Source organism: Pinus tabuliformis, chromosome J (genome assembly GCF_031772625.1).
Source record: "Pinus tabuliformis cultivar Carrire ecotype Pingquan chromosome J, CPIR1, whole genome shotgun sequence".
In the NCBI taxonomy this organism is placed as follows: domain Eukaryota; kingdom Viridiplantae; phylum Streptophyta; class Pinopsida; order Pinales; family Pinaceae; genus Pinus; species Pinus tabuliformis.
Genome location: NC_142295.1, coordinates 1254154557 through 1254175611, shown reverse-complemented (window position 1 = coordinate 1254175611; position 21055 = coordinate 1254154557). Strand labels below are relative to the sequence as shown.

Here is a 21055-nt window from a genome sequence, read left to right as displayed (position 1 = left end):
AATATTTTAGTTTTATTCTTTTATCAAAATACAATTTCTAGATATTAAATAAATTCTTGTAATGACTTTAAAATTTATTATAAAAACTCACAAATACTTTTATTTTTTATATAAAATATAAAAATATTTCTTTTAAAAAATGAAAAATTAGGTCGATATCTATATTATAAAATATTATGTAAATTATAAAGTTGAAATTTGAAATCCTCAATCACAAAATTTCCCTGAAATGAAAAATAAAAATAAAACCAATTCAAGAAAAATATATATATACATACATTATATTATCAAATTGGGATGATGAATGTTGTGACGTTTCATAAAAAAATACAAATTGAAGAGCTTCAATCGTTGGCCCAACTATTCCACTAATCCCTCACCCCACTACAATTGGGTACGGTTAGCAACATCAAGCTTCTCCAAAAATATACAATTTTCAACACCTATGAGCTCTTCTAGTGCCTTGCAAGAAGACACATAAAGTATTTGAAGCATTGCTAACTGCCCCAATCCCTTTATTCCTTTTATCTTAGAGCATTCATCCACTGAAAACTTCTCCAGCGCTGTCAACCCTTCAAGACTGTGGAGATCCTATAATTCTACACACTTTCTGATGTTTATCTTTTGATGTCTTGTAAGATTATAGATACCTTCTATTCTCCTTAGTCGCCACATTTATACAATTTCAGCCTGATGAGGGTTGGTTGCAATGCTCCAATTTCCATCAGATGAGCACAACATCTGATTTCCAGTTGTTTCAGGTTGGGGTGAACACCTTCACCAAAGGATATCTATGATATTTATGTCTGTGCTAGGTGTAAGTGTCCCAGCTAGTACATGAATTGTTGCTGATGATTGGTAATGGAGGAATCTAAATTAGCCTCTCTTCACCTTAACGAATCTGTAAATGTTTCTTCTTCTCCTTCAACCATATTTTTCAATAAAAACTCCCTCAATGGACACTCCCTCACTCTTAACTCTACTAGATTGTTCGAATTTGTGACTTCTGGCGGTAAGGACTGTATTCCACAACCTCTGACTCACAACGTTGACGACTGAGTCAACAGTCCCGATGAATCAAGCAAATATTTCAATTTTGGGCAATCACAAACCCACAACTTCTTCAAGTTGCTCAAATGACCTAGAGATTAAGGCAACATTTCCAACAAAGAATTTCCCAATTAAAATTCTTCCAAACTGCTCAGGTTTCCAATATTCTCAGGAAATTCTTTTAAATTTGTCTAAGATAGGATTAATATTTCTAGGGACAGTTGATGTGCAACTTGGTGAGGCAACATTTCCACGTTCTTGCAGTCCAAAAGGTTTAGATATTAAACCATCCTGATATTTGTAAATGTTTCCTCTAATAAGGTCAAATCGAAGAAATATTCCAAATTCAGATATTTAAGTTGAATTAAATTCCTGAAGGAATTTGGAAGCCTTTGCAAACTGATACAAAATAGAGAGCACACAACTAACTACAAAACATAGCTACAACTGCAGGATTATACAAGTAGATCCAAGATCCCAGAGATAATATCTACCTCTAGATGATCATTTCTATTTATAGCAAAATTATAGTGAGTTACATCAATTAAACAATGATTTTTCCAGGCGGTATTGCCCCTTCACATTTGAATCAGTGTTGGCCTTTCAAACCTGAGATGCTGAGGTGGTGTGGTTGTAGGCGGTGGTGATTGTTGGAAATTGAAGAGCCATGGTAGTGTGCGGTGATGCGACAGAGGAGTATGGTGATGGTGGAAGACGATGTGTGGTGGAATAATTACTCTTACATTCCCCCCTTAGTTATTTCACCAAAAACAACAACAGAAAAGTTTTCTATTTCATCAAAATGTCATTACGTCATACATATTCCTTGTTTTCCTTATGAGTTTCAAACAATTATTTTCCCAAGGGTTTTGTAAATATGTCTGCAAATTGGTCTTCTGATCTGCAGAACTCAATACATATTTTATTATTGCTTACTAATTCTCAAATGAAGTGATACCTTGTATCAATATGTTTACTCTTTTTATGGAAAACATGATTTCTTGATAATGCAATAGCAGATTTGTTGTCACAAAAAATATGAGTTGGTTCTTTCTGTTCATGCAACAACTCAGTCAAAATTCTTCTCATCCACACAATTTGACATGTTGTTGTTATAGTTGCAACATGCTTTGCTTCAGCTGATGATAGAGTCACAATGGATTGCTTCATTGATTCCCATGAAACTACACCTGAACCAAAACTGAACACATACCCAGATGTGCTCTTCTTGTCATCAATGTTTCCTGCAAAATCACTATATGTATATCCAATTAGTTTAAAATATGAAACAAATGTAGGCAAGATACCATAATTTCTTGTTCCAACAACATATCTTAAAATCATTTTTCCACCCATCCAATGGGTACTCTTCAGAGACTCCATGAATCTGGAAATTAAACTTACAACAAACATTATATCGAGCCTTGTTGCAGTCAAATACATAAGACTTCCAACCAATTTATTATACAAGGTTGGATCAACATCTGAACTGTGATCATTCTTACTGAGTTTTATACCAATTACAATTTGGGTTACAATTAGATTACAATTTTCCATTATGAACCTTTTCAATACATCCTTTGCATACTTAGATTGACAAATGAAAATACCATCTTCAGATAGAGTTACTTCAATACCAAGCAAATATTTCATTAGGTCTAAATCAGTGATCTCAAATTTTGTTTTCATTCTCATCTTAAAATCAACTATTGAAATATATCGAGTGAAAGTCAAATCATCAACATACAAGCACACCATCAAAATTTAACCTTCCTTTTTTACCTTTGTATAAAGAGTTTTTTCACTTGGACTCCTTATGAATCCATTGTTATTCAAATATTCATCATTTCTACTATACCATACTCGGGGTGCTTGTTTCAATCCATATAATGCTTTCTTTAATTTGTAAACTTTATCTTCTTGACCATCAATTTGATATCCACAAGGTTGTTTCACATGAACCTCTTCTTCTTGAAAACCATTTAAAAATGCAGATTTAACATCCATCTGATATATTTTCCATTTATTTTGTGCAGCAATAGCTAATACCATTCTTACTGTGTCAAGTCTAGCTACAAGTGCAAAAGTTTCATTATAATCAATACCAGGTCATTGACTGAACCCCTGAGCTACAAGTATTTCTTTATGCTTTTCAATTTCACCTTTAGAATTCACTTTAGTTTTGTAAATCCATTTAACACCTACAATATTTTTACCTTCAAGAAAATCTACAAGCTCCCAAGTATTATTTCTTTATATAACATCAATTTCTTTATCCATGGCTTTTATCCAAACATTTTCTTTCACAGCTTCATCAAAATTTACTAGATCATATGCAAGTAATGAAAAATTTGAAATTTGATCTATTTCATCATCATGCTCATACAATTCCTTTAAACTTTTAGTCTTATGACTTTTAATTCTATTCTTTAATGTAGCTATTGTAGGATTATATTCATTACTCACCTATGATACTGTTGTTTATTGTCCACCATAAACTGATGGTTTGCCATGTTCTTGGTTTCTTGGTGTTCTAAATTGTAATGGACGGACTCTTGGTGATTGGCTTGTTGAAGTGCTTGCAACAAGTGTATATGGGATCAACTGTCCACCTTGTACTTCTTGCTCATTTCCATGAGATAATATAACTCCCTCTACAACAGATTTATCTATGCTTCCATCCCAAGCTTCTTCTTCCTTGAACTCAACATCTTTACCGATAATATATTTCTTGGTGATGGGGTTATATATTTTATAGGCTTTAGACTCCTCACTGCATCCAATGAAGATACATTTCTCATTTTTTTCATCTAACTTCTTTCTCAATTCTTTAGGTACATGTGCATAAGCAACACATCCAAAAATTTCTAAATGAAATATATGACAACTCTTACCACTCTAGGCTTCTTTGGGAACTCGGTCCTTCATGCTCTTAGTCGTACTTCTGTTAAGGATATAAATAGAACAAGCTACTGCTTCTCCCCAATAATCATTTGGTAGATTCTTTTCCTTTAACATAATTCGATCCATATTCATAATAGTTCGCTTTTTTCTTCCAGCTATTCCATTTTTTTATGGAGTATAATGTGCAGTAAACTACCTCTTGATTCCATGTGATTGACAAAAATCAACGAAATATGTTAGCATATATTCATCACCTCTATCTGATTTCAAAATTTTAATATGTTTTCCACTTTCCTTTTCAACCATAGCTTTAAATTTTTAAATATAAAAAATGATTCATATTTTTGTTTCAAAAGATAAACCCATGTTTTTTTACCGTAGTCATCAATAAAAGTTAAAAATTAAACATTACCATTGAGTGAAGGTGTTTGCATCGGTCCACACAAATCTATGTGAGCAATCTCCAATGGAAATTTTTCCCTATACGAAACTCCATATACAAATTTATGTTTGTGATGCTTTGCAAGTATACAACTTTCACAAGAGATCGTTGGTTGTTGAATACTAGGTAACCCTTTCACCATTTGTTTCTTCTGCAACAAATCTAGACCACCAAAATATAAATGACCATATCTTAAATGCCATAACCACGATTCATCCAAATTCTTAGTTTTATAAGAATTCAAGGAGGGAGACAATTCATTTCTCATTATAAGTGGAAACATCCTATTCTTTGTCATTTCCACTCTTGCTATTAGCTGCTTGCTTGGATATTTATCAATGATAATACAAACATTATTCTCGAAGAACACTTTGTACCTTTTCTTTATTAGTTGTCCTATGCAACACATTGCATTTTAAACTAATTACATAATACACATCATCAATTGTTCTTCTCTCACCATTTCTAGTATAAAAAACAACTAATCCTTTACCTTTAATGCATACCTTATTATCGTTACCCATCTTGACTTCAGATTGAATATTGGTGTCTATATTGGAAAATAATCTTTGTTTCCAGTCATATGATTGTTGCAACCACTATTCGTGGAAAATTTTAGGGGCTAATATTCACAAGTGGGCTAATTTTCCATGATTTTTCAAAAAAAAAAAAGATTTGCCAATTTCCATCTTTTTCTTCTTCTTCTTCTTCTTCTTTCTTTTTTTTTTTTTTTGAAAATTATTCACCCAAATTTTACAATATAAAATTATTTTACCCTAAAAATTGCCAAAATTATAGAGAGTCTTCATGTAAAATCATTAGAACCTTTAATATTTTTACAAAGATATCAACAAACATTTTGTAGTTTGCATATTAGACACGTGATATTTGCTAAGGTTTCTAAATTTTAAAATAAATTTATATCCTTAAAATTTTCCTTGTCGCTATCCAAAACCAAAATATCACTCGAACATTCTTGAGTCACGTTACAAGGCAAAAAAATTGGCTTCTGATTATCTTCAAAATCTTCTGAAATGTGTGCAAATTGCTTACCTACATTTTCCTGCCTCTTCAAACACTTGGCAGCAAAATGGCCATATGATTTGCAATAATAAAACTGAATTTTAGACATATCATACCTTTGATTTCCTCGATGCTAGGTGCTATTGTTACTCCCCCTTAAATTAGAAGGATGTTGTTGAGATTTCTCTTCATTATCATAATTATCTCGCAGTCATCTTTAATCGGCTACTTTGCCACCTCTTCCTCTATTACTTGATCTTCCTCCGTCTCTTCCTCTATTAAATTGCAACTGAGTTTTGAAGACATTCTCCAACGTTCTATCATCATATCTCAACATCTTGGATTCATGTGCAATCAACTAACTAGTCAACTCATCAATTTGCATTTGACTTGTGTCCTTGAACTTCTTATGGATACAACAATGACTTCAAATTTCTTTGGCAAAATTCGAAGGAATTTCTCAATCACTATTTTATTTGAGAGGTCTTCTCCATACTATCTTAATTGATTAACAATACTCATGGCTTGAGTCATAAAAGCATCCACACTTTCACTCCCTTTCATTTTCATATTCTCAAAATCTCTTCTCAAGTTCTGCAACTTGACATTCTTCACTTTTAATACACCATGATAACAAGATTCAAGAGGATCTCACGCCTTCTTCGAAGATTCTGCACTTGATACTTTTGAAAATATCACATCATCTAAGCCTTGTTGAATAAGGCCAAGAGATTTATTGTACTTCTTTATATTCTCTCTCAACAACATTCGTTTAGCATTTGTAAGATCCATCTTTGTTGCCTGATTAGTAGGCTATGGATACTCATTAGTAATGAATCCCAAAGATCATGAGAATGCAATATTGTTCTCATTCGAATAGACCAAGAGTCATAACTTTTCTCAGTTAGAATAAGAACTGATCACTGAGTAATATTGGCATTTGTTGCCATATCTCAAATGAAGTCTTCAAATACTTAAAAAAAAATAATTTAAAAGCACTTTTCCACTTTATTAGTGTCACTTCCTCCAAAGTAAACTACATGAAATGGTGGAGAAACAAAATCGATTTAATATTAAGTCGAATACTCTTCAACAAATTGTCAATTAAAAATTCAGAAAAATACCAATAACAATAAAGAATTTTTTTTTCTTCTTCAAAACAATATATTCCTTCTTGTACTGCATTGGTCTCATTAGTTTCAAGAGAGAAAATTTTTCAACAATACTGCTTTAATACCAAATTACATAACCCACTTAATCGACAAAGTTCAAACACATAGATGCATAGATTCTTATTCTAAAAAAAATCTATGCTCTCCTCTCAAAATTTCATCTTATAGGTCAACATATCACTAAAAAAAACCAAATATTTGTTGCCTTACTTTCTACCCATGGTTTCAGTCCAGTTGCTTGATACTCCAATAGCTACACACAACTCACCAATGGCTTTTACAGCATCAGGCAAATCTCATAGTGATCTACACACAGTTCGGTGACGACTCTCAAACTCTATGCAACTTTATGACACTCAAGAATGATCCCTCAACTCTTTCTGGAGTAGTGGCCGCAGTGGTCAAAAATTGACTATTGGTAGTGTCATTCCAAACAATCGGTCGCTAGGGCTACTACCCTCTCCCTCTGGTTCTGGATGGTAATTCCAAACTAATTAGAGAAGTTGAAAGAAACAGAGCAGTTATGGCTTTGATACTAGATGATAAAAAAAAGAGAGCACACAACTAACTAAGAAACGTATCTATAGCTACAGGATTATACAAGTAGATCCGAAAGCCTAGAGATGATATCCTCCTTTGGCTTATCATTTCTATTTATAGAAAAAATAGAGTCAGCTACATCAATTAAACAATGATTTTCCAGACGGTGTTGCCCCTTCACATTCGAATCGATGTTGTCATTTCAAATCTAAGAAGTTGAGGTGGTGTGGTTGCAGGGGATGGTGACTGTTGGAAATTGAAGAGCCATGGTAATGTGCAGTGAGGTGATGGAGGAGTATGGTGATGGTGGAAGACGGTGCGTGGTGGAATAATTACTCTTACACAAAATCTGGCAACGAGAGAGATTGTAACACCCTCCTTCCACATCTACCCAAGAAACTAGCAAGCTGAAGTAAACATGCGACAAGAGGCCATTATGATGTGATTCGACCTCTTAAGTCATGTTAAGGAAGTGGAAACACCGAAAACACACCATACAAACATTCAACATCATCTTCAGGATCCTCGTGAACCAATCCAACACTTTAGACAACTTGCCCTTGGGTGCCACTGATCTTTTGGACAACTTAAGCCTTAATCGCTCTCATGCTATATGCATGACAATGTCCAGAAACCTAGAGTCACTCTCACTGGCTTATCTGCCAGTGTCCAGAGACACATTTAATCGGTGCTATGCCAATGTCCATAGAGCCTAAAGCCCAAGTCACTGCCCAGAATTGAACCATCTCTTCAGATCAGTAAAATAACATGGAAATGACAGTACTGAAGAAAATAATTGTTTAAGACCTTGACTGGACCCCTACTAGCCATGATAGGCATTTTGTCAAACATATCATGAATATGTAAATTACAGGTGTAATTAACAGTTTTGAGCATAGGGGTCTCATACTTAGTTGAGAATTGCTAAGAAACTTTGATGCCTCAACACATCAACTACCATTCCATCCATTAGGTCATAGATACATTGATCATTCAATTACAAGTACAAACATGATGAAAGCCATACGTAGCTACTGTCATAAGACACATATATAACCAACATAATAGCAGCAAAAATACTCATGAATGTACAGCCACATAGACCACATACAATCCATCAAAATGCTCATAGAAATACAAGGAGAAATAAATTTTCATTAATGATGCAAAATCCAAACATGGGACAGGACTTCCACGCTCCACCCGACCGTAGAATGCCTGAGAAAAATCTCTCTTCAGCCATTCACCCCCATGCCATATTCCAAGCATGAATGTGGGATCTCATAGAACACTTCAATCAAAACTTATCCAGGGCTTCCAGAGGCCATCCACCTATTATAGCGGCTACAAACACCCTTCAAAATTTTTCCTTAGCTTCGTTTTGGAGCCCCCCTGCCAATCTTCACAGAAACATGTCTTGCTTCATCAAGTACACAAGCTTCAATGATTTTCTTATTGAATGACAACCTGTCCATCAAAGCTTGTTGCGTTCCCCTCATAGGCTGTTTCTCCGGACTTGGTCTAGCTGCGGGCTAAGTAGCTCCCTCAAGAAATTGTGCAATTCTGGAGGGAAACCAACGTTCCCTCTACAAATTGCACAATGCTGTCTGGCAGCCTGTCGGGCTCCAGAATTGCACAAATATGCCAGTCAAGCTTCATAGAGAAAATTGTGCAATTCCTCCTAGTAGGGCTGCTCAGCCCAAGAATTGCGTAATCCTGGGTAGCAGTCAGCGCTTTGCCCAAAAATTATGTAAATATTCTGGGAACCCAGCCCATCTCCCTCCCAGAAATGTGCATTTTCTCCTCCAAACTGAGCAGACTGTTGTATGTGTAGTTGAGTTGACTGATTCCACCCAGAACCAAGAAAACTTGACTTGCATGCATGGCCTGTTTTTTCCTATAACAAAAAAGGCTACATGCAAAAAGAATCCCTATATTTTATGGAGCTATTTTTAGTAGCTGGAGGTTACATGCAAAGATCATTTTAGAATCTTTCCTCCAAGTGTCGTTTTTTCCTAGATTTGCGGCATGCACGTCATGAGCTTCAAAATTATTTATTCAACACTTCAGAGCTCATTTCTTCACATCGATCTTGGAGCTCTGACATCCCACAGTGCATCTAGGACTCTTCGACACATCCAACTCAACTATTCACGGGTAAGTGGTCTTAACTTGTCTTTTACAGCATTTCTGTCGCTTTTTGTGTTTTCGCTTGTGTGAGTGTTGTTTGCTTGATTTCTGTGAACGTTTGTTGTCATTTACATGCATAATAGCTTGTACTACCACCATTTTAGTTTTCATTAGCATCTCACTGTTGTCGCATGCATGAAACTGTTTTGCACGAATGGTCGCCGATTCGGCGACTCGCTTCACCCACATGCATGTTGTTCCATTTTTGAATATTTCATTCACTATTTTCATGCACGATCATTCACTCCTTCTTACACCCAGTATCGCTATGCATTCACAATAATATTTGCTTTTAGTTTCCCATCAGCGGGCCTGGCCAGCCTTGGCCCGGACTCTGCCTCACCAAGACAGCATTGTGCAATCCTGAGCGGGGAGCCTCTGGCTTCCCCTTAAGAAATGCACATTTTTGCTTGTTGACTATCCTCGGGGCTTGCTTTGCAAAATTTTGAGGGATAGTGACTGCTAGCCCAGAAAATTGCGCAATGCAGTCATTGAGCCTCCAACCATTGCCAGCTGAAATTGCGCATTGCGCAATTCCAGTAGCCATTCAGCCAGCCTGGATTGTGCAATTCCAGCAATCATTCAGCCTCCTAGATAGCCCATACCACCTTTTGCATAGTTCTGGCAGCTAGTCAGCCAGCCTCCCATAAGAAATTGCACAATCCTTTTCAATCAATCCCCAAATATGTTGCATCTCGTTCCTCAAGTTTGCTTTGGTTTTCGTTGACAGATTTATTACCATGCATGTCTCTTTGTCTCCAGATATTGTAGGTGTTTGTCTGCCTCTTAGAAGTTTAGGATCAATGGCCTCCAAGGGATCAGCATCAAAGGACACTGACAAAAGTGCAACTGGAGTAGCAGTTTAGCGAGTGTCTACAAGTCTGCCGATCTACGAAGACACCAAGCTAAGTTTAGACAAGGACATCAAGTTGAAATGGAAAGAGGTCATTGATGCATTTGCAGGGACATTTGGGGAAGACATTGAAGACTGCCAAGTCTATGTGAACATCCACAAGTTTGCTCTATACCAAATTGCATGCAGGAATCCCATGCTCCCATGTGCGGACATGATACATTGGATCGTCTCGCACACTGATCCTGAGATGATGACATTGAGAAGTATCAGTGGGATGGAGATTGCTACCTTCAGGGCACAGGATTATGATGAGATGTATCAGATGTCAGAGCCCGTGATCATCATGGAGACACCCTTCAACTTACCCAGCAACAATGCCATCTCCAGAGACATTTTGAAGAACTAGGTAAAGGTGTCGGCTAAATTCAGGATGATACACAATCAGATCTACAAGACGAAGATATTGCAGAAGGCATATCAATACTTGGTCATCTTTGAATGTCAATTGTATGGCCAAGAAAGCAAGGAAACCTTCCCACAGAGTTGGGTGATCGTGCTGGACCAACTGGCCAGAGAAGGAAAAGTATGCAACTGGTTTGGCATGTTGGCTGACTAGCTGAAGGAATAGGTAACAAGGGCTCAACAGTCACCCAAAGGTATGCAAGCAGAAATCTACATGTCTGCCTACATCTTGAATGAAATCTATGCCTGACAGGAGTTCCCGAGCTTGAAGTGGGCATGGACACAGATGGAGACTACTGTGAACACTTATTGTAATATGTTGTCTGAATGTAGCTTCATTGGAGTTATCACACGACTGTCCGATCATTTTGTCACCCTGGTTTACAAGATGATATTCGAACATGATCCACCTGCATGTCGAAGGCAACAATGGAGGCACTGATAGACATAGCTAATTGGTATACCTCACCGTCTAACACCTTCATACAATGTACATCACGAAGAAGCCTTTGCATGTTCTACTAAAGTTTTCCTTGGACATACTCATCATGCAGGAAGTAGCATATCATATCTCGACAGGATTGACAGCTAGGCTGCACTACAAGAAGAAGGCACCTTGGCCCACTCTTTCGCTGCGCATTGGGTTATACGAGATTCGAAGTTTCAAGCATGCAGATGTCGAAGCAGAATAGATAAATAAGTATCATTTCGACCTCTAAAGTTACAATCTGTATGACCTACATTGTCTTGTGAAAGATCACTGCGCGAGAGTGCAGTTCAACTGGATCCATGGGGCATGTCATTGGACAGAGGAGGACCCATGGAGATATTGTTACGACTCCTCGAGACTCAATGAATTGGTTGACTTCGTTGTGGAATGGTTAGCGAAGCAACATGAAGCAGCATCCTGGAGAACACCAAAAGCAGCAGCAGCAACAGAGGTTAACATACAAGCGCGTGATAAGGGCAAGAGGAAGATTGTCAATCACATGGAAGAAGAGAAAAGCAAGCTACAAGTTCCGAGCAAATCCACTTGTGGAGAAAACAACTATGGCTATAGAGGTAAAGAGGCAACAGTGCGACAAGTGAAATGCATAAAGGCAGAGAGGAAAGGAGAATGGAGGAAACAGAGAAGGAGTTGCATGAGTTGAAGGAGAAACTCTGGAAGGAACAAGAGTTGCGAAGATAGGAGAAGGAAGTGGAACAAGATCAGGTACAATAGGAGGCGCGACTTGTGCAGATGGATGAAACAACGCCCGTACAGGTAGTGGAGTCATCAGAATAACTGGCATCAGGCAAACAGGGTGAACGATCATAGGAGTAGGACTTCGCTCAGGAGATAGAGTGAGTGCTTGAACAAATGGATACGGGCGACAGGAGTTAGAGAAAGACATCGACCTCATGCCTCACCACCAAGAGGCTGACCCACCAGCTTCACCGCATCCAAAAGATGAGAAAGTCCCAAGCCACCAAGGAGACATTGAGATCTTTGGAGATCAGCCAGAAGGAGAGATGCACAGCATCTCATTCGACGAGTCTCAACATAGAGTTGTGAAATCAATTAAAGTGTCAACTCTGGAAGATCATACATCTCCTGTGCAGTATGAGAACAAGTGATCGTGTCTAACGTGTTCAAACATCCAACAAAATTGGCCGATGCTACCAAAGCATATACCAAAGCCACTAGCTCGAGTGCTCGCTTTCTGATAACTGAGAACGAGCGAATGGCTGAGCTAAAAATGGCCAAGCAAGGAGGAGAATTGGTTACAGCATCTACCTGAGCAGAATTGAATAAGGCAATACTGGATGAAGTATTGTACCTTGACGCAGTCATACGGACATTGTATTCCAAGTTTGGTACCATGCATAAGGCAGTCATCCATCTCAACGGATGGTAGCAACGATGTGCTAGAAGAGCACGCATCTTGTCGAATGTGCATGTTATTGTGGATTACATGCAAACATGGACGATGAGATACAAGGGAGCCCTGCTTCACTTGCCTAAGATGATGAAGCCCAGAGTAGTCGAGTTGAAGGCATGCATCCAGAGTCAGATCCAGAACCATGAAGAGCTCCTACAGCTCATCACTAGTCTACAACCTTCCCATGCACATTTATTCAAGAGTATGGATGTTGTGGTGCACGCACATACGATCCCATCTATTGGGACTCTCACTGAGGGGAAGACAAAGGCACAGGCCCAACTAGAGCTTGACTTGTACTTCGACAAGTTGATGCGCATAGTCACCAGCCCAGACTTGTCAATCAGTGTATACACCATGCACAAGTATGTTGCTGGTCTGGCTGCACTGAAGACAATGATGCACATGCTATCAAGCAAGTTGGACATAGGAGCCCAAGCAGTGTACCTAGATTCTATGGAGGCAAGATTTAGGTTCCAGAAATATGTCACCTTGGAGTACATAGACACCATCGCAGACTACCGATCTTTGCATTAGTTCGCTACTATCGACCACCGTGAGGATGTCGAAGAGTTGGTCTTCCAACAGTTGTTCAAGTCATAGTGATGTCTTGCATGGCTTGCTCAAGCCATTTTGTCTCACATGGGTACATGTGCATTGTAATGTAACGTCTTATCAAGTGTAAGTTCAATTTTCGATAGATGGATGTAACAATCATATAATAGATGAAGAGTCATGAGGGTAGATGAATTGTCACAAAGGGGAATTTCAAGGGCCACCCCACCCTTTGCTATAAATAGTCTCTCATAACTCATTTTAAAGGCTTTTGGTCAGCCAAGCTTCGATAAGAGTATCTTAGAGAAAGCTTGGACATTATTGTAATGTGCCTTCGCTTCTCCACTATGCAAAGCTAGTATATCTCTTTGGAGGAGCAGTGGGTTGTGGTTGTAACATTCCGCTATTGGAACTAGTGGTTGGACATTGATGTATTGTATGACTGGAACTTGCACTTCTTAATATAATAGAGCCAGCACGTTTCATGCATATTTTGTATTGTATTCCAGCTATCTTGTTTACTATAAACAATATATGTATTTGTTTTCTTATGCATGCATGTATGGACTATTTTGTATAAGCATGTATGAATATTTCTAAAATGTGTTGTTGGTTTAACCATCACTTTGGATTGCTCACTAACTTGCCTTCCATGTTGTGATGCATCTTCGCTTGTGTGTTCCCTTCCAAGCCATATACTATTACAGGTTTCCAAGGGGTGCACTTACCTCACCCTCAATGTGTTAGAACCTCTCATTCACCTTCCTTGACTTATTGCAGTTGTCACACCCTTGATACCAACAAGGACATCTTACTTGCTTATGTGCGAAACCATGGTCAATGTATTACTGTATGACCCACTGCTGGGACTCCTACACCAAACAGTCTGAGGTCTAATTGGGACTTCTTACCGGGGAGATCCCCTGACATGTTGGTGGGTCCAGCACCGTCAACATTTCTGGCACTAGAAGGAGGGCCATATGACAAGATGTGTCCTCTCATCCTATTTTTAACCTTTTCATATCTGTCATGGAGTCTTGCACTCTCCTCTCTCCACGATGTTTTTTGCATGCCAAATTTGTTACCATCACAAGGGAGTTTTTCAATCTCTTGTCCACACACACGTATGATGGTGAAGGCGAAGTGGCCTGGCCTGAGTTCTTACATGACTTCCTTTCCATGCTTCATGAGGAAGATGGATGTTCTGACGAAAAGGCCAATCTACTGCTTGCATACACACTTTGTGAATCTCCACATCGGTGGCCGTGCATCTTACCAACTGATAGTGTGAACTCCCTTGAGCACTTTTGTGATCTCATTGAAGACACTTTCTATCATTTTGATCTAGAACATATTGACCAAAAACTATTACAACAACAGAAGGCACCACATGAATCGCCTTTGGATTTATGGAAGCACTTCTGTGATTTGCAATTTCAAGCTCTGAAGAGCCAGATGAAATTTCTATCTTTGGGACTAATTCGAGTATTTCCTTAAGAAATATGTTCATCCCAAGAAGAAGTTTGAACTCAAGCCTAGCTCAGAATTCTTCAGTGATGGAGTTGCTCAATCACAGATGGACATGGTCACTATCAAAAGTGACTGTCTGCCGTCTCCTTATCAAACAGTTCCACCACCACAGAGTGATGTGGGAGATCATTCTCACACATTTGTTCAACTGTCACATCCTCCCAACATCACTTCGCTTAATTTTTGTGCATATTTGGTTGTGAGTCCATTGAGTTGTCATATGAATTTTGTACCACAACCTCCATCTTCATACTTGGCTAATCCTCTGGATGATACTGTCTTGTGTTCTTCCATTCTGGACTCTACACTTGTTGTGAATGAGGAATAAGCCATCGATGGAGTTGGTGTTGCACAACCAACATGCGTTGTCATTCATGAAGAGTATGACTGGGGACTTGAGCATCAACACTCGGTGAAGGATGAATCCCTTCTGTTCGAGCCCCCTCCATTCTTTCTTGACATATTTGGTGAACTTGCCATCCATGATTTCGCATGTGTATCTTCATATATGAATGCACCCATTGTTGATCTCTCGCAGGACACAGCGGATGTTAGTCCATCATCTGACAATGGAGAATATGAGTTATTAATTAAAAATCCAGTTGATATTTCATATGCCTTTTCCAGAAACACATAGGATGAATTGTTTCGGTTCTCATCTACCGCTCTATTTGATTTATCAAATCATGACGATTTCGATGAAATCATTGATTTTTCTGATCGTGGATGTCGTGATCCATTTACTCCCACATTCGATCACGATCATGATTCTATTGTAGTTGATATTTCGAAGCCACCTGTTTATGATGATCTATCTTACAATGAAGTAGAAACCCCCCAGACTATCAAGGCACTTCAGCTCGAGCTGATGGTTATGTCAGGCCCTTGCTGTCCTGAGGTTTGTTTCACTTTCGATTAGGAAATTGTTCAATCACCCGAGGATCCTCATCACTCATTTGTATGCATTGAAGATCAATCTCACACATAAATCATGCTTCCTCCAATCGAACTGCACGATCCCATTGCTCATGCATTGGAGGAATCTTACATTGCAAGCACACGTGCATGATGCAAGTTATCTTTGTTTCTTTCGTTTGCTTGCATGTCACAGTCAAGAGTATGCGTATGCTTCAAAGCTGCACGCAGTGTCGCACAACACGTGACAAGTCCATGGATCACATGTCATGTACTTGCGTTCAGTTATGTCTTGTGGAAACTTTGAAACATGAAGTGTGTTTGTCTTCATTGTTATATATTTCTTGTTTGCTGGTTCGCACAACCAGGTTGCTCACAGACCAAGCCTTCACCAACATGGGTCAACCAATGCGTCGGTGGCTGCATTAGAAATATCACTTCACGTGATCAGGTCAATGCATCGTTAGATTAGGAGTAGGAGTAGTGTTTGATTTCAATTTGTTTGCTTGCATGCTTGTTTGCTTACTTTCTTTGCTTGTTTGTTTGCCTGCTTGTTTTCTTACTATGCTTTCACATTTGCTTCTGCTTCTGCTTTGCTTTGTTGTTTGTTTGCTTGTTTTGTTAATAGGTTAGTTTCACATGAAACCATGTATGGCTCTTGAAACAAGCTGGGTAAAGTCCAGGATGCCTTGTGAAGCTATCACTACTTGGTTATTTGTCATTCTTCCTCTATATGAAGAACTTGTTACTTTTAGTCCATGATACGTCGATGGAAAATACGTATTGTTCGAAGTGAAACTTGGTGAAAACACAACTCTTATGCGCTAACTAGTGTCACCTACTCTAGTCGGTTGTTTTTGGGTTAACCCTTGTCATCTCAGTCAAGTAGAGTAAGGTGAGGGGGGAAACCTTAACAGGCATGTCAGAGGTATACAATAAACTACTTCTCTAAAGGAACAACCTCTTCTGCTCTCAATAAGTTGGGATCCCTCTTCCGCCTCTGAAATGAATAAGTGTTATGCACAGTTATGAAAAAAATAAAAAAATGAAAAGTGAAAAATGAAAAAATGAAAAATGAATAAGGTGAAAGAAGAGAAAGGCTTCCTGCGCAGAGAGGTGATGCAAGTAACTCCGCCGGGGTACTAACTAGGCTCACTGGCCTTGAAGCGATGCTTGTGTTCCTGCGTGACTCCACCAGGGTACTATCGAGGCCTGCTGGCAACGAAGCAACACTAGAGATGAAACTAAGAGTTTGACAACTATACTTCTTGTGCACCAATATACCCCTTAACACCAATCGAAACAACTGTGTTCCTTGGCTTGGAAGGTGTGTCAATTGTCAATCGACTAAGAGCTTGGTAGATGCTACATCTTACAATCAAGCTAGTTTGAAACCAAGACAAAATGGGAACTATACAATACTTTTGGAGGTGTTAGGCTTGATTTTCATGAACAAGGTTCATTCAGAGAGCTAGACTTCTACTAGTGTGTCACCAAGTGTTGTGGCAGCTACAACCACCCTCCAAAATTTTTCCTTAGATTCGTTTTGGAGCTTCCCTACTAATCTTTCGTAGTTGCATGTCTTACTTCATCAAGTACACAAGCTTCAGTGATTTTCTTGCAGAATGACAGCCTGTCCATCAAATATTGTTGCATTCCCCTCACAGGATGTTTCTCTGGACTTGGTCCAGCTGCAGGCTGAGCATCTCCCTCAAGAAATTGCACAATTCTAGAGGGAAACTAGCCTTCACTCCAGAAATTGCGCAATTTTATCCGGCAGCGTGCTGGGCTCTAGAATTGTGCAAATCTGCCAGTCAAGATTTACAGAGAAATTGCACAATCCTGGGCAACAGTCAACTGCTCTACCTAGAAATTATGCAAATCTTCTAGGCAACCAACCCAACTCCCTCCCAGAAATGCGCATTTTTTCCTCCCAGCTAAACAGACTGTTTCATGTACAGTTGAGTTGATCGGTTCCACCTGGGACCAAGAAAACTTGAATTGCATGCATGGCCTTCTTTTTCTCGGAATAGAAAAGGCTTCATGCAAAAAGAATCCCTAGATTTTAGGGAGCTATTTTTAGCAGCTGGAGGTTACATGCAAAGATCGCTTTAGAATCTTTCCTCCAAGTGCCGCTTTTTCCTAGATTTGTGGCATGCACGTCATGAGATTCAAACTTATTTATTTGACACTTTAGAGCTCATTTATTCACATCGATCTTGGAGCTCTGACATCCCACAGCACATCCAGGACTCTTCGACACATCTAGCTCAGCTATTCACGGGTAAGTGGTCTTAACTTGTCTTTTGTAGCATTTCTATCGCTTTTTGTTTTTTCACTTGTGTGAGTGATGTTTTCTTGATTTATGTGAACACTTGCTGTCGTTTACATGCATACTAGCTTGTAGTAGCACCGTTTCAGTTTTCGTTAACATCTCATTGTTGTCGCATGCATGAAACTGTTTTGCACAAACGGTCACCGATTCGGCGAATCGCTTCACCCACATGCATGTTGTTCCATTTCTGAATCTTTCATTCACTATTTGCATGCATGATCATTCACTCCTAGTTACACTCAGTAACACCATGCATTCACAGTCACATTTTCTTTCAGTTGCCCGTCGACGGGTCTGGCTAGCCTTGGCCTAGACTCTTCCTCACCAAGACAACATTGTGCAATCCTGAGAGGGAAGCCTCTGTCTTCCCCTTAGGAAATGTGCATTTTTGCACGGTGACTATCCTCGAGGCTTGGTGCAATTCTAAGGGACAGTGACTGCTAGCCCAGAAAATTGCGCAATGCAGTCATTGAGCCTGCAACCATTGCCAACTGAAATTGCGTATTGCACAATTCCAACAGCCAGTTAGCCAGCCTGGATTGCGCAATTCCAATAGTCAGTCAGCCTCCCAGATAGCCTAGAATTCCTTTTGCGCAGTTCTAATAGCCAGTCAGCTAGCCTCCCAGAAGAAAATGCACAATCCTTGCCAATTAATCCCCAGGTATGTTGCATGTCGTTCCTCAAGTTTGCTTTGGTTTTCGTTGGTAGATTTTTTGCCATGCATGTCTCTTTGTCTCCAGATATTGTAGGTGCTCGTCTGCCTCATAGCAGTTCAGGATCAATGGCCTCCAGGGGAGCAGGATCAAAGGACACTGATGGAAGTGCAACTGGAGTAGCAGTTTAGTGAGTGTTTACAAGTCTGCCGATCTATGAAGACACCAAGCTGATTGTAGACAAGGACATCAAGCTGAAATGGAAAGAGGTCAATGATGCATTTGTAGGCACATTTGGGGAAGACCTCGAAGACCGCCAAGTCTATTTGAACATCCACAAGTCTGCCCTATACCGGATTGCATGCAGGTATCCCATGCTCCCATGCACAGACATGATACATTGGATCGTCTCGCACACTGATCCTGAGAGGATGAAATTGAGCAGTGTTATTGGGACAGAGATTGCAACCTTCAGGGCATAGGATTATGATGAGATGTATCAGATGTCAGAGCCCGTGATCATCATGGAGACACCCTTCATCTTACCCAGCAGCAATGCCAACTCCAGAGACATTTTGAAGAACTAGGTAAAGGAGTCGACTAAATTCAGGATGACACCCAACCAGATCTACAAGATGAAGATACTGCGGAAGACATATCAATACTTGGTCATCTTTGCATTTCGACTGTATGTCCAAGAAATCACGGAAACCTTCCCACAGAGTTGGGTGATCGCGCTAAACCAACTGTCTAGAGAAGGAAAAGTATGCAATTGGTCTGGCATGTTGGCTCACCAGTTGAAGGAACAGGTAACAAGGGCTCAATAGCCACCCAAAGGTATGCAAGCAGAAATCTACATGTATGCCTACATCTTGGATGCAATTTGTGCCCGACAGGAGTTCCTGGGATTGAAGTGGGCATGGACACAGGTGGAGACTACTGTGAACACTTATTCTAAGATGTTGTCCAAATGTAGTTTCAGAGTAGTTATCACATGGTTGTCCAATCATTTTGTCACTTCAGTTTAAAAGATGATATTCGAATAGGATCCACCCTGCATGTTGAAGGCAGCAATGGAGGCACTGACAGACATAGTTGATTGGTATGCCTCACCATCCGACACGTTCATATGGATGTACAATGTAGAGAAGCCTCCACATGTTCTACCAAAGTCTTCCTTGGAAATAGTCATCATGCATGAAGTAGCATATCACATCTTAGCAGGGTTAACATTTAGGCTGCACCAGAAGAAGAAGGCAACTTGGCCTACTCTTCCGCTGTGCATTGGGTTATACACAATTAGGAGTTTCAAGCATGTGGATGTTGAAGGAGATCAGATGAAAAAGTATCCTTTCGACCTCTGAAGTTACAATCCGTATGACCCACATTGTCTTGTGAAAGATCACTGCGCGAGAGTGCGGTTCAACTAGATCCACGCGGCATGTCATTAGGTGGAAGAGGACCCATGGAGATATTCTTATGACTCCTCCAGAGTCAATGAACTGGTTGGCTTCGCTATGGAATGGTTAGTGAAACAACGTGAAGCAGCATCCCGGAGAGCACCAGAAGCAGCAGAGGTTAACATACTAACGCGTGACAAGGGAAAGAGGAAGATTGTTGATGGCATGGAGGAAGAGAAAAGCTACAAGTTCTGAGCAGATCCACTTGTGGAGAAAGAAACTATGGCTATATAGGAAAAGAGGCAACAACGCAACAAGTGGAACACACAAAGGTAGAGAGAGAAATGAAGAATGGAAGAAACAGAGAAGGAGTTGCATGAGTTGAAGGAGCAACTCTGGAAGGAACAAGAGTTGCGCAGATAGGAGAAGGAAGCACAACAAGAATAGGTACAGTAGGAGACGCGACTTGTGCAAACGGATGAAACAATGCCTGTATAGGTAGTGGAATCATTAGAACAGCTGGCATTAGGCAAATAAGGTAAACCATCGTAGGAGTAGGACTTCGCTCAAGAGATAGAGCGAGCACATGAACAAATGGATACGGATATGGAGCAACAGGAGTTAGAGCAAGACAACGACCTCATGCCTCACCATCAAGAGGTCGACCCACCAGCTTCATCACATCTAGATGACGAGCAAGTCCCAAGTGACCAAGGGGGCACTCAGATCTTTGGAGATCCACCGGAAAGATAGATGCACAAAATCTCATTCGACGAGTCTCAACATAGAGTTGTGCAATCTCGCATACTATCAACTACAAAAGATCATACATCTCTTGTGCAGTATGAGGAACAAGTGATCATTTCTAATGTGCGCAAATGTCTAACAACATTGGCCGATGCTACCAGAGCATATACCGAAGTCACTATCTCGAGTGTTCACTTTCTGATAGCTGAGAACGAGCGAATGGCTAAGGAGCTACAGACAGCCAAGCAAGGAAGAGAATTGGTTACAAAATCTGCCTAAGCAAAATTAAAGAAGGCAATACTGGATGAATTATTGTCCCTTGACACAGTCATGTGGCCATTGTACTCCAAGTTTGGTAT

At 39.6% G+C, this 21055-nt stretch overlaps 1 pseudogene; it reads right to left on the bottom strand.

Moving 5' to 3' along the window:
• Nucleotides 1–279: 279 nt before the first annotated feature.
• The window catches only part of LOC149231759 (uncharacterized), an 83197-nt pseudogene continuing 62421 nt past the window's right edge, over nucleotides 280–21055 (bottom strand).